At 40.3% G+C, this 21,985-nt stretch overlaps 1 long non-coding RNA gene and 1 pseudogene across 1 annotated transcript; both read left to right on the top strand.

The window, feature by feature from the left end:
* Nucleotides 1-372: 372 nt before the first annotated feature.
* On the top strand, nucleotides 373-4,164 carry LOC123483127. Its single transcript, XR_006658081.1, has 3 exons — nucleotides 373-721; nucleotides 3,185-3,269; nucleotides 4,124-4,164. It is a non-coding gene; the product is annotated as an uncharacterized LOC123483127 (long non-coding RNA).
* A 9,127-nt stretch (nucleotides 4,165-13,291) lies between these two features.
* The window catches only part of LOC123483116, an 18,977-nt pseudogene continuing 10,283 nt past the window's right edge, over nucleotides 13,292-21,985 (top strand).

Raw genomic sequence — 21,985 nt, 5'->3', positions numbered from 1 at the left:
TGTCTTGACATTGTGTCTTTTTCCCCAGTAGGAGCTGTGGTGCTTGGGGAAGAGGGAGAGCAGGACCTGCTGTCTTGACATTGTGTCTTTTTCCCCAGTAGGAGCTGTGGTGCTTGGGGAAGAGGGAGAGCAGGACCTGCTGTCTTGACATTGTGTCTTTTTCCCCAGTAGGAGCTGTGGTGCTTGGGGAAGAGGGAGAGCAGGACCTGCTGTCTTGACATTGTGTCTTTTTCCCCAGTAGGAGCTGTGGTGCTTGGGGAAGAGGGAGAGCAGGACCTGCTGTCTTGACATTGTGTCTTTTTCCCCAGTAGGAGCTGTGGTGCTTGGGGAAGAGGGAGAACAGGACCTGCTGTTTTGGCATTGTGTCTTTTTTTGGGGGCTCCACGTGTCTCAAAACCACAGTCTCAGATAGTCGCTCACCCGGCTGATCTGGTTTCCTCTTTCCCCAGATATGGAAAGACACTGAGCAAGTTGGTTTCGACATCGGCGGCTAACCAAAACTGAAGTCACATGCATCATTATCAGTTTCTATCTGGTTTCTATTGGCCATTCATCCATTGACGACAGAATGTTATATTACTCGTTGTTGCTTAGTAGCCAGAGCAATGCTGGCACTAGAGTGGTCATGTGCTAAATGAATGAACAGCATGGATGTTGGTGAAAAAAGTGACATTTGGAAATAGAGCTGCACCTCTTGAATTTGGAGAGTTATTTGATAAAGGTAAGTGTCATAGAAACTGCAGAATATGCTCTTTCAGATACAGCACTATATAGAAATCACAATGTTTTACCTGCATGTGACTCTGAAGGAGGATTTGATAAAGAGATGCTCCTTTCCCTGCATCTGTCAATTACAAGATTTGTCCATCTCGTCATGTACAATTTGACAACTGATAATATTGTCACTCATCAGATTATTGTCAATGTAATCTGGTCTATAGGCTAACTCTTATCATGTGTGAAATGAGTTTTGGTATAGTTTAGGTGTAGTTTTTTTATGGGCCGGCTGTGAGGCTGACTGGCATCATTTGTTTGTCACTCATCAACTTCGGTAATCAAGGATATGTTTTGCATAATTCTAAAGGCCTACTTTTTGCAACACAATCTCACACTCAATTCGAGCAAATAAGTACAAAAAGTATTTTAGCAAATTTTGTGCGTTTTTGTGTGGCTTAATTCACCCCCCAAAAATGTATTTTCCTATGAATGAAGTCGTACAAAAATTTGTATTTTCACACAAAATCAGCCACACAAAAATGCATGCTTTTTGTGCATATTTGCACGGATTGAGTGTGAGATTGTGTTGACTGCAACACATAGCATGTTTTCGTTTCCCACAATACATTTGATTAGTAATAGACTTATAGTAAATAAAACAGACCTGTAACAGTTTATTTTTACAAAGTAAAACATAAAAGAGAAATGTATCAACCCACAAGGCGTGTGGTCAAATGATTTGCTGCTGATAAACAGGCATAACACAAACTCATCATTACACTATTGTTCTAAATGAATTCAACATCTGCACCCTCCTTATCATTCAGTTAAGCCTAATTTAAATTCAATTGTGAAGTAAGGTGCACAACTATCGCCCATTCATCCATTTGTCATTTATTCAGTGAGGAAAGAGAGACTCATTAGTGGTGCATTGTCTTGGCAGATTAAGTTGGGAATAGGTATGAAAAAAATGGGTAACAAGGCTCAAAATAATTTTCTGTTTGTGAAAACAGCATGTTTCTATGATCTGTCATTAAAAAGATAAAAACAAAAGTCTTTAAAAATGAACCCGTCCTCCTATAGCTCTTCCCACCAGCCTCCTCTGGGAAATGTCTCTGTTCTGGTAAAAGAGAAGTAGATAGTATCACATCTTGTTTCTGTTGTATCTACATGTTTCTACATTAAACCACCGGTTCTGTTCTTGAGACTGATGGGGAAGAGTGGGGTGGAAAGGCTTTTGCAACACTACTTTAGTTAGCACAACCTTGTGACTAATTTTACTTCCTGTTTGCGATACTTGGGGGAAATTCAATGTTATCTTTCAACCTTCCCAATACCTTCCCCATGTCTCATATTCACTGTTATCTTTAAACCTTCCCAATACCTTCCCCCATGTCTCATATTCACTGTTATCTTTCAACCTTCCCAATACCTTCCCCCATGTCTCATATTCACTGTTATCTTTAAACCTTCCCAATACCTTCCCCATGTCTCATATTCACTGTTATCTTTCTGTCTTCCCAATACTTTCCCACACAGAGATGGCTTGATGTGGTGAGCAGCATAGAGTGTATAGTCCTTTAGTCTCTATGGACCAGATGGTAGTGTACAGTTCAGAGATGGCTTGATGTGGTGTGCAGCATAGAGTGTATAGTCCTTTAGTCTCTATGGGCCAGATGGTAGTGTACAGTTCAGAGATGGCTTGATGTGGTGTGCAGCATAGAGTGTATAGTCCTTTAGTCTCTATGGGCCAGATGATAGTGTACAGTTCAGAGATGGCTTGATGTGGTGTGCAGCATAGAGTGTATAGTCCTTTAGTCTCTATGGGCCCAGATGATAGTGTACAGTTCAGAGATGGCTTGATGTGGTGTGCAGCATAGAGTGTATAGTCCTTTAGTCTCTATGGACCAGATGGTAGTGTACAGTTCAGAGATGGCTTGATGTGGTGTGCAGCATAGAGTGTATAGTCCTTTAGTCTCTATGGGCCAGATGGCCAGTTGGTGAGGGCTACAGCATGGGGAAAGAAACTGGGTTGGGGGTCTATAACATCCAATCACATAGGTTTACAGCAGCTGACAGTTATAACATCATTGCTAATAATGCAAACTGCCTTGGTTTAGATAAAGACAAGCTCGGTACAGTTGTAGGATCTTAATTTAATCAGCCTGTTGCAGGAGAACTAAAACTTGTTGTGTATTTGAGGGTTAAAAAGGCTTCGGAAGTTTGTAATTTAAATTTTTCCACCTTTCCCTTTTGAAAAATGACCATTAACTATAATTCACATAATATTTAAAATGTCGTGTTGCTTCAGGAATATTTTCCTGCTGTAGCAAACCGGCTCAAATTAAGATCCTACATCTGTAGCAATATACCTGTCTTTAATGTACATGGCTATATTAGGAGGACATGATTCTCTTTACACCATTGTTTTTTGACCATTTGACATATTTTATTTACTGTTGTTTAGGCTGGTTGAATGAGTTCCCTATGAGAGGCTACTTCATCTGCAAGAAAACAGGCGGCCGCACCAGTTTCCTCATATGAAATTAAAAGTAAGTGTGTAGCCTACGCACTTACAAAATGGCTGTTTAAACTGTGGGACACATTTCTCTGCAACATTAAAATTAGGGTAAATGTGTTGATTTGAAGGAAAGACGGGCAGACTCTGGTAAGTCTAGGCTACACAGAACTATTATATTAGAAAGTTAGGTCGTTTACAGACATTCAATAGTCAGAGTAGGTTTGATATATGATCACTTATCATGCTGACCAACCTGATGGTCTCTGTTGGAAATGTGAAACATATCAGTCCTAGGCTACATGCTCTGTCCTGCTACTGGTAGGCCTGTAACGTTATGGGAACTGATCTGAACAGGTTTAGGCTGGTCATCTAGGATATATAGGCTATAGCTGAGGTATAGACCTCAATCTGCATATCACTAACAAACCTCTGTTATATATTATAACCTAGCCTACTTTACATAATATAAATCTCCTACTTGTTGCAAAAATACTTTCTGAATGTATCAATGATTTCCCCTCAGATCAATCATGCCCGTTTTAGCCCTTCTGTCTACATTCTCAGATTGAAAGACGGAAAGACAAAGAAACAACAAATGGCCGACTTTTAATGAATACAAATACGTGTGAGACATGGCCTTGTGTTGCTGCACTGTCTATAACTACCTTAACAAACAGTGACTTATTATTATTATTGACAGTTAACATGGAGAAGAGATGTCACAACCAGATGTTCATGTGATTGCATTAAATAGCCAGACTGTTTGGATGTGTCTGTTAGTAAATATTTTATTTCTAAGAGATAATGAATAAATGAGAACAATTGTCAATCAAGAATTAGTGGTCACTGTGTTTACCACAACCAACATGCTGCATCTCTGTTTAGGGGTCAGTGGTCTAAAATGAGTCTCTCTGGGGAGAGAGAGGAGGGGGGCCCTGCCTCTAAAATGAGTCTCTCTGGGGAGAGAGAGGAGGGGGTCCCTGCCTCTAAAATGAGTCTCTCTGGGGAGAGAGAGGAGGGGGTCCCTGCCTCTAAAATGAGTCTCTCTGGGGAGAGAGAGGAGGGGGGCCCTGCCTCTAAAACGCGTCTCTCTGGGGAACATGACACCAAAGCTAAGAGGTGAGATAACAATTTTATGAAGAATTTGTTAAGTTTATTTCTAAAATAAATAGCTATCTTAAGAGCTATCATAAATTGCTCTGGATAAGAGCATCTGCTAAATCAGGAGTTCTCAATCCGGGGTCCGCGGAGGTACTGCAGGGGTTCTGCAGCACCCTGACTGGACTCGTTGCAATGTAAAACATTTGATAGAATTTTCACACGACACGAACACTTTGCCTACTCTTCATTATTGCCTAATATAATGGAATGCATATTTTTTTAACCAATTCTGATAGTTGTTACAAGCGGAATTTTGACAATATTACCATTATACCAACACACTCTTCACACCCGTTTAACAACTCTAAATAGCTTTGGCATCGTAGGCATCAGGGTCCCTTGCAAATAATGTTGCCTACTACGTTGCATACAATGTTCATTTTCATCGAACACATATTTCGCCCTAGATGCCTTCAATTGCCCAATTTATAGCCATGGCCAATTTAGGATTATTTTTTAACAACGTGATGTTGCGCTCCAAAGGATAACTTGAAAAAAACATGATGTGGTAATTAAATAATCAAAAGAAAAGCGTGTTTATTATACACTTAGAAAATAAGGTTCCTTATAGAACCAAAAATGCTTCTATCACTTCCTTAATATATGGAACCACTAAAAGTTATATATATTTTTGGGTTCAGTGAAGAAGAACCTCTAGAGTTCTGATCAACAAAAGGTGATTGTTTTGAGGATGTGAACCCAGCAGCCTTCCAGTGGTCAGATCAAGCCCGCCTGTTTTTTCCAGCGCCCGGCCCGGGATTCGAACCAGCCACCTTTCTGCCATAGGTCCAACTCCTGCCACAGCTCCAACTCCTTAGCCGCTTGGCAAAACCTGAGTTACTCTTCAGAAATAAGCATGAGTTAATCTGCCAAAATGAAGACAACATGCAATGCAGACATTAATGGTATCACTTATACATAATTATTATACAGAAATCATTGCCAAAAGCACAAGACATACGGTTGCATGTAGGTCTATATTATTTATGGATTGATCATATAGAAATATAAAAATATTATTTTTAACTACTCCAAAGCAATTACATGTGGCGCAGGAACCACTGACTCACTGCATTATTCTATAGTATTATCAAGACACATGCTGTTAATTCTTAACTGGTTAGGACAGCTCATGAGGTGTCCTAAATATCTGCCGACTAGGTGGGACTAGAGGCTTCATGCATAGCTTTAATTTATACCCATAAGTGTAAAATATCTTTATTCTCAGCACTTATACGACCACTGTTTTACTCTGAGACACTTTGTGGATATGGGCCCAGATCTCAAAATATTGTTATAAAAAAACTTTGAATGTTTGTTTTACATATAAAAATTAATATTACTAATGTAAGCCAGTGTAAAGACTGGGTTATGTATGCACTCACTAACTGTACGTCGCTCTGGATATAAACGTCTGCTAAGTGATTAAAATGTCAATGTAAATGTATTGTGTGGCTCTGCTCATGTCCGCGTTCTGGAACTGTCCGCGTCCACGTACGGTGTGGCGCCAAGCATATTGTCCAGTTACGCGCTGAGTGGACTGAGGTGATCTTGGGGAATAACGACTTAGTTTGTTACAGTGTTGAGACACCGAAGTTTATTGTTCAATTTGCTTTTTGGTCAGGGACAGTATGAGTGTAGCCAGATCCTTTTCACTCGCTATCCTTGTTTCATCTTTTTTTTTTTTTACTTTACTTACTTTATTGTCCCCATGGGGAAATTTTTGTTACAGTGTCATGTACACATTTAAAGTGGCGTTAAATACAAAACAAGATTGACAATACAACTTTCAATAACAGTCACGCACCAATAAAAGTAAGAAATAAGAAATAAAACATTTAAAACATTTAAAACAAAGACTAGCCTGCTGGCCTTACGGGGTCAATGGGAACATTTGCCCGAGCTATTTAAGAGGGATATCACACCTGGCACAAATGATTATCTCATTCTATTTTTCCTGCTGAGGGGTGCCCTATACCTACGCCCAGAGGGGAGTAATTCAAAGTCCAGGTACAGGGGGTGACTTGGGTCTAAAATGATTTTGTGAGCCTTACGGAGGGCCCTGACCTTAAAGATCTCATCCAGGCCTGTCTGTTTGACTCCAAGTACCTTACTTGCTGTGGTAATAATCCTTCTCAGCATGTTTCTCTGACTGACAGTGGCATTGCCAAACCAACAAACAATACAAAAAGTTAAAATACTCTCAATAAAGGATTTGTAAAACAGAGTCAATATAGTACAGTCTATATTAAAGGAACCCAACTTTTTTTAGAAAGTACAGTCTCTGTTGGCTCTTTTTGTAGATCTGGTCTGTACATTTACTCCACTGAAGCTTACTGTCCAAAAAGACACCCAGATATTTATATTCCTCTACAATTTCTATATTCTGGCCTCTGATAGATGTTGCAGAGGTAGGTGTTGTACGCTTCCTGAAGTCTATGCACATCTCTTTGGTCTTGTTAGTATTGAGGACCAAGTGTGATTCCCTCACACCACTCTACAAAGTCATCTAGGACCGGGCCATGATGTTCCTCGTCATCATGCAACAGGCTGATCAAGGCAGTGTCATCAGCGAACTTAACGAGGTGTCTGTCAGTATGGGAACTAGTACAACTATTAGTGTACAAGATGTACAGAAGTGGGGACAAACACATCCCTGAGGAGAGCCTGTGTTGGTATTGCGAATATCCGACACATGGGGACCTATTTTGACTCGCTGTGAGCGTTGGCTCAGGAAGTCCAACAGCCACAAAACCAGCCCCCCATCTAAGGAAAAGTCCCGAATGAGTCTCTGTGCCAGAATGTAAGGCTGGATTGTGTTGAAGGCAGAAGAAAAGTCAACAAACAGAACCCTGACATGAGATTTGGCACCTTCTAGATGTCTATAGACCATGTTAAGGAGGGTAAGAATGGCATCATCAACTCCTCTGCTGGTCTGATAGGCAAACTGAAATGGGTCGAGGAGCTTCTGGGTGACACTGAGAATATGACTTTTCACAATTTTCTCAAGGCATTTCATAACTAAGGATGTCAAAGCGACAGGGCGATAGTCATTCAGCACAGAGGGATTTGATACTTTAGGAATTGGTTTAATTATTGATTTTTTCCACAATACTGGAACGTGTTGCTGGTTGAGTGAAGATTGGAAAATGTCTGTAAAAACACCAGCCAGTTGTTCAGCACAGTGCTTTAACACATGCCCACTTATTTTGTCTGGGCCTGGGCTTTTGTATGTGTTACATCCCTGAACAACTTTAGAACATCAGACTGTTGAACAACAACTCTCTCAAACATTTGTAATGATGCTTTCATTTGTTTTACCTCCGACACGAAGTTGTCTGATTCAAATCTTGAGAAGAAAACATTCAGTTCATTAGCCATGTTCTGGCCCTCATATCCCCCAAAGGTCAGCACTGGTTTTTCCCCTGCCTATATGGGGGCACTAGCCATGGATTTAATCCCTTGCCAGGCCACCCTTGCGTTTCCTGAGGAGAGGGTCCTCTCCACCCCTTTGCTTGTATGCCTCCTTGTCCACCAGTATCTGTCTTTTTATCTCCGTTGTACATCTCTTAAAGCCTGTCTATCACCCCCAGCATAAACTGCCTTCTTCCTATCAAGTAGTGATGATTTTAGATGTTTTGATACCCAAGGCTTGTTGTTAGGGAAGATTTTACAGGTCTTAGTAGGCACAACTGACTCAACACAGAAGTTTACATAGTCTGAAATAACCTCTGTGAGTTCATCCAGATCAGAGCTGCTGTCCTCAAATACCTCCCACATTGTACAGTCAAAACACCCCTGGAGACAAGTGATACTGTTGTCATTCCAGATCTGGACAGTTTTAACTGTGGGTTTCTCCCTCTCCAGGAGGCGACAGTAAATTGGCCTGAGGTAGACCACATTGTGGTCTGATGTCCCCAGAGGAGGTCTGGTGGTGGCAGAGAACGCCTTTGGTATTGTCCCATAGCACAAATCAAGAGTCCTATTTTTCCTAGTGTGACATTTCACATACTGATGGTATGTGCGCAAGACTTTGTGCAAGGTACAGTTGTTAAAATCCCCTAAAATAAATTTGGGTGCGTCGGGGAGATGGATTCCAGTTTCTGTGACAGATTATAAATAATCTCTGATGCCTTTGTTATATTAGCTTTTGGTTGAATGTACACAACGGTAACAAACAATTGGGGGAACTCACGGGGCAGATAGTAAGGTCGCAGTGACACAGAAAGCAGTTCAATGTCGGGGGTACAGAGTCGCTCTCTTACCAGGATCGATTTACACCACTGGTCCCTGACAAGCAGGCAGACGCCCCCGCCGTGAAGTTTCCCTGTGACTGTCAGATCGCGGTCCGCTCTGACCAGGGTGAAGCCGGCCGGCTCCACTTCTCTCTCCGGGACTCTGTCATCCAGCCAAGTCTCAGTAAATGCCAGCAAACAGGCCTCCCGATATTCCTGTTGGAAGCGCAGATTCGCTGACAACTCATCCACTTTCCCCCCTCAGTGACTGGGCATTAATCAGCAAGGTGGTGGGTAAGGGAAGTTTGTTCTTAATTTTTTTAAGTCGTTGTCTGATTCCCCCACGCGTTTTCCACGTTTGCATTTGGGTTTGTAATCCACTCGCAGACAATCAGGTATTAGATGGGCCATTGGGATATCCATCGCGTTGGTATTTGGAGTTGCATTGTAGTAAAAACTCCCCTGCTGTATTGGATTCCGCTGCCAGCAGCGTTTTCATTATTTAGTCCGTTCGTAGCGGGTATGTACACGATCAACAAGATCAGTCCAACACCCCACCACTGGAAATCCATGGTTGGCAAAATGTTTGTAAACTAAGTGTACAAATTTAAAACATAAAATAACGCCACTAAGTGTACAAATTAAAAACATAAGATTAAAAACATAAGATAACGCCACACCAAACGTCACACACACTGCAGGTCGCAACAGAGCCGCGCCTTGTGGTTCACCGGATTCGTCATCATCCTCGAGGGACAGACGAACGACCTGCTAGCTAGCCAAGCTAGTCGGTACAGCTAGCTAAGCTAGCTACTCTACCAGCAGCATCCTAGTTATCCTAGCTACCACTATATCAACACCGGCTGCCTGCATTTCTTGTGGACCGATGGAGCTCCCGGGTTGTTTCTTCCACCTGTTAAATACAGTGGAGGGCTTCTCCCTCTCTCGTTGACGGATGCTGGCTACCTACCATCCCTCTGTCCGGTTCTCCTCTTCACTAGATGGACGGTAACTTTAGTGTTTAACCCCTCTGTGTCCAAGGACTGAACTTTTTGAATATTATTTTCGTGGCGCCTAAAGTTACATTTTTTACAACATTTATTTCTGATTAAATTAGTTCATTGCATCCGCCATGGAGCCCAGTTTCATAATATTACCTTCTGTCCCTGGTTATGCAGTAATCACGAAAAAACAGGCCTTATGTTTGGGCATTTTTCACCCTGCCAGCTCCTATTAGTTCTATTGAGCTCCGTTGCACCGACTCGTCTTCAGAACGTTCTATTCCCAGTCCATTGTTCTGCGTCACAATGCCAGCTTCACTATTGATATCAATGAGACCTGCCTGCATTAACCCTGTAGGTTTACCTCAGGTAACTTAAAATTAACAAGGTTACAGCTACTTGGTGAGCGTTAACCCTGTAGGTTTACCTCAGGTAACTGATTATTAACAAGGTTACGGCTACTTGGTGAGCGCGCACAATGTTCACCTGAGTACATGTTGTGGTCACAAATAGTGAGGTGAGATAGTTTAAGAGGCGATGGCTGGCGGATAGCCATCAAACATTAAACATTTTCTGGTCATGGTTAACCATATTTGTTTTAAGAAAAAACTGTACAATCTAAATAAAATGCATGTCCCTGTCCTCTTTTTCAAGATGTGGGCAATTTAAACAGCCAGAACAATTTTTTAGATTAAGAAATAACCTTTTCTTTGAGGACTTGTTGTTTCTAAAAGGCTGCTGGGTAATTTGATATGCATCGAAATATTCGTTCCTAGGCATCAAATTGAGCGAATGCTGCGCAGGTGCCATAAACCCATACAGTTTTTTGCCATATAAACCATAAACCTAACAATCAATCAAATGTATTTATAAAGCCCTTTTTACACCAGCAGATGTCACAAAGTGCTATACAGAAACTCTTACCCTACTTATAATCTATTTTAGCCGTAACCCTAACCCCTAATTCTAGGGTAGGGTAGCCTAGAGCACTTTTATAAACTATTTTAGTAATAATATTATCTTAGTAAATACAATTAAAGTATTAAATAGCGTTTTGATTATTATTATTATTATTATGTATTATATGTATAATTGCAAGACAGAACACTTGATAAATAAGACACATTTGTTTTATTTTTCAAATGTTGTTTGAACTGGGCGACCTAGTAACCTCTGTGTGAAAGTCCAGCAATTAGCGTGGGGCAGGTTTGAGACTGATCTAATACACTTTATTTCTCAGCTGCCTCACCAATGTAGGTACTTGAATTAATAACTTATAATTGCTAAATATTCCCAATAGATGGCAGCATAAGACCACGAAACATCAGTTATAGGCTACAAGCAGCAATATGATTGACATAAAATAGCATGCAACCAAATACTATGTGTCCCATGATTTTCTAAAATGGTCACTCATTACTTCAGTTAGCTATTTATCTCGTATTAGGCCTGTGATGCTTTTGGAAGAGCAACTAAATAGTGACTATAGCAGGTGTTGAACCCCGGGTAAATAATCACTAGTCAGATGCTCCAACCTCAACCCTAGTATACATGCATTTTTAAATATCTAATATTACGATTAAACAACCTCGGAATAGACAAGACAAGAGTTTGTCTTCCAGCTCGCCAATAAATTACATCATGCAACCCTCCCAGTTAGCAAATGTACCTAAACATGCCCCTCGCTTGTGCTAGAAGGCAGAGTGCTCACTCCTGGTTGATGAATCTGACAATTAATGTACTAGGAATATACGTTTTTCTCGACCAAAGGTGACTAAATTAATGTTCAGGCTTATTGAAAATCGTTATAGTAATGAAGTATAATTTCAAAACATGAGCATAAAAACAGCTAATAATAAACATGAATCATCATTATATTATTTCACAGTAATCTGTTAAATGCTTTTTCAGTCGTTCCTCTTGCTTCAGCAGTGTGGAAAGGGACAGTAAAAGCATGTGCAGGAGTTTTCCTGTGAGGGGAGTGGTGGTGTATCCAGGGAGAAAACTAAACTAACCTTCTGAAATGTCATTCATTGTCTTACGCTGCCATCTATTGGAATTATTTAGCAACTGCAGTAGTACTAAATAAAGTATATCCTTACTAAAGTAGTAATTACTCAGAATTACTAAATATGACATTTTCTAGTTCATTTTACCACTTACAACCATAAAATAACCATTTATAGCATAACAAACAATGAAACTGACAAAAACCAAAAACACCATACATTTAGTTAACTATATATATATACTATTTATTTAGATGGGTGACATTATCTGCCAAAGTAATACCACTGTAGATAAAGAAGAGCTCTCCAGTAGGTGAACCAAAACATTTAAAGGCCATTTTCTCAAACATAAGGTTACAAGTTTATCATCTTTCAAAGCAGAATTACTTTCCCATTGTTCCTCAACTGTAGTGTATGATATACCTTTTTCTAGCTGAGTCTCTACTTTTATCCAATGTAAAAAACACAATTTCAAATTTTGCTACATAAGATCGAATCGAGCCGGTCGGTCACATTTGACTGTGTAAAACCTAGAAGTACTACTTATTTCTCTGAGAGTGAGACAGATATATATTATTACTGTGTAAAACCTAGCAGTACTACTTATTTCTCTGAGTGAGGCATATATATTATTACGGTGTAAAACCTAGCAGTACTACTTATTTCTCTGAGAGTGAGGCAGATATATAATTACTGTGTTAAACCTAGCAGTACTACTTATTTCTCTGAGAGTGAGGCAGATATATAGCATTTTGCAAAAAAACATGATTATTTGTCTCTCTAAAATGAAACCATCAAGTGATAGATTTTAAACAAATACATGTCTGTCATTGAACAACCCCATGCCATGATTAGCTACTGAAAAAACACACCAATCTCTTTCATAATTTATTTAAACAATAAAAGCTAATTTACGAACATTTCTGAAAATGGATATATAGCGTTTTGGCATAAAACTTGTTTCCCCATCTGAGCTCAGAATAGATGAGAGACGTAATGTTTGTCTCTGTTGTGTTGAAGTCCAATCAAGCAGGAGAGACCAGCCTCCCCTGTACCCAGCTGTGTGTCCATGAAGAGTGACCGGTCTATGCATCAACCTCTATCCTTTAGAGAGGGAGACTTTTCTACTGAACAAAGGTAAGAAGAACTCATGGGTCATGGTAAGTGAGTTAAACAACACTGTCTCTAGTCATTTCTCCTCTCCCATTTTTCCATTTAATTTTGTTGTTTTCATAATCCATAGGCTAATCCTTTTTTCCATTTTCATAGTCCTGAAACAATATTACACAAACACAACATTCCCTCCCTGTGTGTGTGTGTGTGTGTGTGTGTGTGTGTGTGTGTGTGTGTGTGTGTGTGTGTGTGTGTGTGTGTGTGTGTGCACTCCCTGGATGAGGAGATGTAATCTCATGTTTTGTCCACAGAAACCAACAGGAGAGATCAGAGTCAGAGATTCTCAGTGGTCAGTCATCCCAGAGTCATCAAACAGACATAGCCTCCATATTCAGTGTATGTGGTCCTGTTATGTACATTTGTTTTTGTTTACCTCAAGTAAAGTTGATCTGTCAATCATTCATTATTGTGTTAATGAGAAAGCATTTAGTCTCTTGCTTAACTTATTTACTTGATTTATTTCAGTTGCTTGAAGAGAATATTATGACATTTGTGAAGAATGAGCTGAAGATGTTTCAGAGGATTCTTAGTCCAGAACTCCCAGAAGGCTTTGAGGGTCAGAAGCAGGATAAGGAAGTGGTGGATGCTGAAGATGAGAAGCAGGAGAGCAGTGCCAGAGAGGGGGCTCTGAAGATCACACTGCACGTCCTGAGGAAAATGAACCAGAAGGAGCTTGCTGACACACTGGAGAAAAGTAAGAGCTGTCTGCCTCATGTTGAATGCTGTTTTATAACATTTAAAAGCTGTAGCTAAAGTACAGCTAAAGTAGCTGTGTAACTAAATGATATTGTAGCAGCCTTAACAAAACACCTAGTGACCTCATCAAGTAGCAGCAAGGATGTGTTGTGTTGATTAATTTAGACAGAGAGAAGAGGAGAGAGAGAGAGAGAGAGAGAGAGAGAGAGAGAGAGAGAGAGAGAGAGAGAGAGAGAGAGAGAGAGAGAGAGAGAGAGAGAGAGAGACAACATTATTAATGCCATCAATAATACCAATAATGATATAAATCAGTCACACCAGTATGTAATGCATTATGAAAACATTTACAGATTTATACAGACAGTTAAGAGAATAAATGATTATAATTTAAACTTTATAAGACAGTCTTACAATACTGTAGGCATTAAAACAGATGTAATATTAATATCCTCTGTGTTATTTCTAGATTCAGATGAGCGTGCTGTGATTCTTCAACGTGAACTCAAATCTAATCTAAAGAAGAAGTTTCAATGTGTATTTGAAGGATCACAAACAAGGAAACCCAACACTTCTCAATAAGATCTACACAGAGCTCTACATCACAGAGGGTGGAACAGGAGAGGTCAATAATGAACATGAGCTGAGACAGATTGAGACAGCAACCAGGAAACAAGCAAGGCCAGAGACTGCAATCAAATGTAACGACATCTTCAAACCCTTAACTGGACAAGACAAACTTATCAGAACTGTGCTGACAAAGGGAGTCGCTGGCATTGGAAAAACAGTCTCTGTGCAGAAGTTCATTTTGGACTGGGCTGAAGGAAAAGCAAATCAGGATGTGCAATTTGTATTTTCATTCCCTTTTCGGGAGCTGAATTTGATGAACGGGGAAAAAAAACACTTTGATTAAACTTCTCAATCACTTCTCAAAGGAAACCAAAGAATCAAGAATCTCCAACTACGACAAGTACAAAGTTCTGTTCATCTTTGATGGTCTGGATGAGTGCCGACTGCCCCTAGACTTCCAGAAGAACAAGATCTGTTGTGATGTCACAGAGTCAACCTCAGTGGATGTGCTGCTGACAAATCTCATCAAGGGAAATCTGCTTCCCTCTGCTCTCCTCTGGATAACTACCCGACCTGCAGCAGCCAATCAGATCCCTTCAGGGTGTGTTGACCAGGTGACAGAGGTACGAGGGTTCAATGACCCACAGAAGGAGGAGTACTTCAGGAAGAGATTCAGTGATGAGGACATGGCCAGCAGAATCATCTCACACATAAAGACATCAAGGAGCCTCCACATCATGTGCCACATTCCAGTCTTCTGTTGGATTTCTGCAACAGTCCTTGAACACATGTTGAGTACAGACCAGAGAGAAGAGATGCCCAAGACTCTGACTGAGATGTACTCACACCTTGTGGTGTTTCATACCAAACAGAAGAATGAAAAGTATCTTGGGAAAGAAGAGACAGGTCCACACTGGAAGAAAGAGAGCATTCTGTCACTGGGAAAACTGGCTTTTCAACAGCTTGTGAATGGCAATCTGATTTTCAATGAAGAAGACCTGAAAGAGGCTGGCATTGATGTCAATGAAGCCTCAGTGTACTCAGGATTGTGCACACAGCTCTTTAAAGAGGAATGTGGGCTGTACCAGGACAAGGTGTACTGCTTCGTGCATCTGAGCATTCAGGAGTTTCTGGCTGCTGTATATGTGTTCCTCTCATTCATCAACAACAATGAGAATCTAATGGCTAAACCTCAATCAACGTCCAGGAACTTTTTTGCGCTGTTCAGAGACAAGCTTGAAGTTACTGTCTACAAGAGTGCTGTGGATAAAGCCTTACAAAGTGAGATGGGAAACCTGGACCTGTTCCTCCGCTTCCTTCTGGGCCTCTCACTGGAGTCCAATCAGAAGCACTTACGAGGTCTACTGACAAAGACAAGAAGTAGCTCACAGAGCCATGAAGAAACAGTCAAGTACATCAAGGAGAAGATCAGGGAGAATCCCTCTCCAGAGAGGTGCATCAATCTGTTCCACTGTCTGAATGAACTGAATGACCATTCTCTAGTGGAGGAGATCCAAAGCTACCTGAGATCAGGAAGTCTCTCAAAAGCCAAACTGTCACCTGCACAGTGGTCAGCTCTGGTCTTTGTGTTGCTGACTTCAGAAAAGGAGCTGGATGTGTTTGACCTGAAGAAATACTCCAGATCAGAGGAAGGTCTTCTGAGGCTGCTGCCAGTGGTCAAAGCCTCCAGAGCTGCTCTGTGAGTACATAAAATGACATTTAAGTACTAATCATCAGGAAGAAATATTTAGTTTAGAGTAAAATATGTATTATAATATGTATATAATATTATATTGAAAAACATATTGAATAAATGCATTGATTTTCACATTAGTATAACAATATGACCATACAATAATAGGAGACGGAAGATGAATCAATATGTTGTTTGAGAGAATAAACCAAATGCATCTGCCATTGTCCTTCTACACTACTGGTGTTAAATTAACAGTGTGTTTGTGAAATCATGATGATCTCTTCGTCAGGCTGTCAGGCTGTGGAGTCACAGAGGAAGGCTGTGCTTCTCTGGTCTCAGCTCTGAAGTCAAACCCCTCACACCTGAGAGAGCTGGACCTTAGTATCAATGACCTGAATGATTCAGGAGTGAAGCTGCTCTCTGCTGGACTGGGGAATCCCCACTGTAAACTGGAGACTCTGAGGTCAGTATTCCTGTAGTTGGTCAACAAGTGATAACTGTTCACCAGATCCACATGTGTTTACCAGGCACACATAGTCCACACCATATGTGTTTGGACAGTGAAGCTTACAGTTTTACATTTGGTGCTATGCTCCAGCATTTTGGATTTCAGATTGAATGTTTCATTATGGAATGTCACCTATTATTTGATGTTTAATGGTGAGAGGTTAGCTGTTTTGTTGTAGCCTCTGTAACTTTCTCACTCATTATTATTCATGATTCATTCATGATCTTTCTTAATCATGGCATCATTAGGATTCATTCAGTAGTGTTTAGAAACATGTTATCTACTCACAGAAAGAAAATTACTCACCACCAAAGAATAGCAGTGTGGTTTTAATATGATTTGACTCTTTGCAGGCTGTCAGGCTGTGGAGTCACAGAGGAAAGCTGTGATTCTCTGGTCTCAGCTCTGAAGTCAGACTCTGAGGTCAGTATTACTGTATCACTCAATGAACACACACTCATTGGACACACACTGGACACACACACACAGGACACACACACACACACTGGACACACACACACACACACACACACACACTGGACACACACACACACTGGACACGGACACACACACACACACACACACACACACACACACACACACACACACACACACACACTGGACACACACAAACACACACAAGGATTAATTTAGTAGTGTTTAGAAACATGTTATTTACTGTTAATAATGATACATTAATTCATGTATATACAGTACCAGTCAAAAGTTTGGACACACCTACTCATTCAAGGGTTTGTCTTTATTTTTATTATTTTTTACATTGTAAAATAATAATGAAGACATTAAAACTATGAAATAACAAATATGGAATCATGTAGTAACCAAAAAAGTGTTAAACAAATGAAAATATATTTTATATTTGAAATTCTTCAAATAGCCACCCTTTGCCTTGATGACAGCTTTGCACACTCTTGGCATTCTCTCAACCAGCTTCACCTGGAATGCTTTTCCAACAGTCTTGAAGGAGTTCCCACATATGCTGAGCACTTGTTGGCTGCTTTTCCTTCACTCTGCCGTCCGACTCATCCCAAACCATCTCAATTGGGTTGAGGTCAGGTGATTATGGAGGCCAGGACATCTGATGCAGCACTCAATCCCTCTCCTTACACAGTTTGGAAGTGTGTTGGGTCATTGTCCTGTTGAAAAACAAATGATAGTCCCACTAAGCCCAATCCAGATGGGATGGCGTATCGCTGCAGAATGCAGTGGAAGCCATGCTGGTTAAGTGTGCCTTGAATTCTAAATAAATCACAAACAGTGTCACCAGCAAAGTACCCCCACACCATAACACCTCCTCCTCCATGCTTTACGGTGGGAACTACACATGCCGAGATAATCCGTTCACCCACACCGCTTCTCACAAAGACACAGCGGTTGGAACCAAAAATCTCAAATATGGACTCCAGGCCAAAGGACAAATGTCCACCTGTGTAATGTCCATTGCTCGTGATTATTGGCCCAAGCAGGTCTCTTCTTCTTATTGGTGTCCTTTTGTAGTGATTTCTTTACAGCAATTCGACTATGAAGGCCTGATTCACACAGTCCCCTCTGAAAAGTTGATGTAGAGATGTGTCTGTGACTTGAACTCTGTGAAGCATTTATTTGGGCTGCAATTTCTGAGGCTGGTAACTCTGATGAACTTATCCTCTGCAGCAGAGGTAACTCTGGGTCTTCCATTCCTGTGGCGGTCCTCATGAGAGCCAGTTTCATCATAGTGCTTGATATTTTTTGCGACTGCACTTGAAGAAACTTTAAAAGTTCTTGAAATGTTCCTTATTGAATGACCGTCATGTCTTAAAGTAATGATGGACTGTCGTTTCTCTTTGCTTATTTGAGCTGTTCTTGCCATTATATGGACGTCTTTTACCAAATATGGCTATCTTGTGTATACCCACCCCCCTACCTTGTCACAACACAACTGATTGGCTCAAACACATTAAGAAGGAAATAAATTAAGCAAATTAACTTTTAAGAAGGCACACCTGTTCATTGAAATGCATTCCAGGTGACTACCTCATGAAGCTGGTTGAGAGAATGGCAAGAGTGTGCAAAGCTGTCATCAAGGCAAAGGGTGGCTATTTGAAGAATCTAACATCTAAAATATATTTTGATTTGTTTAACACTTTTTTGGTTACTACATGATTCCATATGTGTTATTTCATAGTTTTGATGTCTTCACTATTATTCTACAATGTAAAAAATAGTTTAAAAAAAACTAAACAAAAACTTGAATGAGTAGGTGTGTTCAAACTTTTGACTGGTAGTAGTGTGTATATACATATATGAATAGATATGGCAGGTTTCAGGACTCTGATGTATCTGAAAATGTTGAAAAAATATATTTTCACCACCAAAGAATTGCAGTGTGGTTTTAATATGATTTGACTCTTTGCAGGCTGTCAGGCTGTCTAGTCACAGAGGAAGGCTGTGCTTCTCTTGAATCAGCTATGAAGTCAAACCCCTCACACCTGAGAGAGCTGGATCTGAGTAACAATGATCTGAAGGATTCAGGAGTGAAGCTGCTCTCTGCTGTCCTGGGGAATCCCCACTGTAAACTGGAGACTCTGAGGTCAGTATTCCTGTAGTTGGTCAACAAGTGATAACTGTTCACCAGATCCACATGTGTTTACCAGGCACACATAGTCCACACCATATGTGTTTGGACAGTGAAGATTACAGTTTTAAATTTGGTGCAATGCTCCAGCATTTTGGATTTGAGGTATAATGTTTCATATTAGGCAACAGTACAGAATGTCACCTTTTATTTGAGGATATTTTCATACATATCTGTTTCACCGTTTAGAAATGAAAGCACTTTATGTGTCTAGTTCTCCCATTTGAAAAAGTCTTAATATTTTGGACAAATTCACTTATATTGTATTAAAGTAGTCATAAGTTTAATATTTGGTCCCATATTCCTTGCCTGCAGTGATTACATCAAGCGTGTGATTCTACAAACTTGTTGAATATATTTGCAATTTGTTTTGGTTGTGTTTTGGATTATGTTTTTCCCAATAGAAACTGAATGGTGAATAATGTCCTGTCATTTTGGAGTCACTTCACTTGTATTGTCAGTAAGAATAGAAGATGTTTCTGAACACTTGATTATACCACCATGATTATGAATAATCATGAATGAATCGTGAATGATGATGAATGAGAAAGTTACAGAGGAACAAGGATCATAAACCCCTCTGTTATTGGTAATGGTGAGAGGTTAGCATGTTTTGTTGTAGCCTCTGTAACTTTCTCACTCCTTATTATTCATGATTCATTCATGATTTTTCTTAATCATGGCATCATTAGGATTAATTTAGTAATGTTTAGAAACATGTTATCTACTCACTTAGACAGAAAATTACTCTAGTCATCATCCACCATTCAGTTACTATGGGACAAAACATAACCCAAAACACAACCTAAACAAACTGCAAATGCAACCAACGAGTTTCCTACCAAATACTCAACTTTTGACTACTTTAATACACTATAAGTGAATTGGTCAGAATACTTATGACTTCTTCAAATAGGGGGACTAGACACATACAGTGGGGAAAAAAGTATTTAGTCAGCCACCAATTGTGCAAGTTCTCCCACTTAAAAAGATGAGAGAGGCCTGTAATTGTCATCATAGGTACACGTCAACTACGACAGACAAATTGAGGAAAGAAAATCCAGAAAATCACATTGTAGGATTTTTTATGAATTTATTTGCAAATTATGGTGGAAAATAAGTATTTGGTCACCTACAAACAAGCAAGATTTCTGGCTCTCACAGACCTGTAACTTCTTCTTTAAGAGGCTCCTCTGTCCTCCACTCGTTACCTGTATTAATGGCACCTGTTTGAACTTGTTATCAGTATAAAAGACACCTGTCCACAACCTCAAACAGTCACACTCCAAACTCCACTATGGCCAAGACCAAAGAGCTGTCAAAGGACACCAGAAACAAAATTGTAGACCTGCACCAGACTGGGAAGACTGAATCTGGAATAGGTAAGCAGCTTGGTTTGAAGAAATCAACTGTGGGAGCAATTATTAGGAAATGGAAGACATACAAAACCACTGATAATCTCCATCGATCTGTGGCTCCAAGCAAGATCTCACCCCGTAGGGTCAAAATGATCACAAGAACGATGAGCAAAAATCCCAGAACCACACGGGGGGACCTAGTGAATGACCTGCAGAGAGCTGGGACCAAAGTAACAAAGCCTACCATCAGTAACACACTACGCCGCCAGGGACTCAAATCCTGCAGTGCCAGACGTGTCCCCCTGCTTAACCGAGTACATGTCCAGGCCCGTCTGAAGTTTGCTAGAGTGCATTTGGATGATCCAGAAGAGGATTGGGAGATGTCATATGGTCAAATGAAACCAAAATAGAACTTTTTGGTAAAAACTCAACTCGTCGTGTTTGGAGGACAAAGAATGCTGAGTTGCATCCAAAGAACACCATACCTACTGTGAAGCATGGGGTGGAAACATCATGCTTTGGGGCTGTTTTTCTGCAAAGGGACCAGGACGACTGATCCGTGTAAAGGAAAGACTGAATGGGGCCATGTATCGTGAGATTTTGAGTGAAAACCTCCTTCCATCAGCAAGGGCATTGAAGATGAAAGGTGGATGGGTCTTTCAGCATGACAATGATCCCAAACACACCGCCCGGGCAACGAAGGAGTGGCTTCGTAAGAAGCATTTCAAGGTCCTGGAGTGGCCTAGCCAGTGTCCAGATCTCAACCCCATGAAAATATTTGGAGGAGTTGAAAGTCTGTGTTGCCCAGCGACAGCCCCAAAACATCACTGCTCTAGAGGAGATCTGCATGGAGGAATGGGCCAAAATACCAGCAACAGTGTGTGAAAACCTTGTGAAGACTTACAGAAAACGTTTTGACCTGTGTCATTGCCAACAAAGGGTATATAACAAAGTATTGAGAAACTTTTGTTATTGACCAAATACTTATTTTCCACCATAATTTGCAAATAAATTCATTAAAAATCCTACAATGTGAGTTTCTGGATTTATTTTGCTCATTTTGAACTTGCACAATTGGTGGCTGACTAAATACTTTTTTTCCCACTGTAAAGTGCCTTCATTTATAAATGGTGAAACAGATATGTATGAAAATACCCTCAAATAAAAGGTGACATTATATACTGTCACCTCATATGAAACATTTAATCTCAAATCCAAAATGCTGGAGTATAGAGCCACATTTAAAATGTTATCTTTGTCAAAATAGATATGGTGTGGACTGTATACTCAATACAATCTAAATCTGATACCTCACTGTCTGTCTTTTGACTGATACTGCTTTTTAAACTGCTCTGGTCAGTCTACTCAAATATTTGTACCATACATTTTACTCTCACTATTATGATAATTTGACATTTCTAATAATGATACATTCATTTATGAATAGATATGGCAGGTTTCAGGACACTGATATATCTTAATATGTAGAAAAAATATACTGCCACCATTTTCACCACCAAAGAATAGCAGTGTGGTTTTAATATGATTTGACTCTTTGCAGGCTGTCAGGCTGTCTAGTCACAGAGGAAGGCTGTGCTTCTCTGGTCTCAGCTCTGAAGTCAAACCCCTCACACCTGAGAGAGCTGGACCTGAGCTACAATCACCCAGGAGACTCAGGAGTCAGACTGCTCTCTGCTGGACTGGAGGA

This window comes from Coregonus clupeaformis, unplaced genomic scaffold (genome assembly GCF_020615455.1).
Source record: "Coregonus clupeaformis isolate EN_2021a unplaced genomic scaffold, ASM2061545v1 scaf0031, whole genome shotgun sequence".
Taxonomy (NCBI): Eukaryota; Metazoa; Chordata; class Actinopteri; order Salmoniformes; family Salmonidae; genus Coregonus; species Coregonus clupeaformis.
The sequence above is the reverse complement of the archived record's forward strand: the minus strand, read 5'-3'. Positions and strand labels throughout refer to the sequence as shown.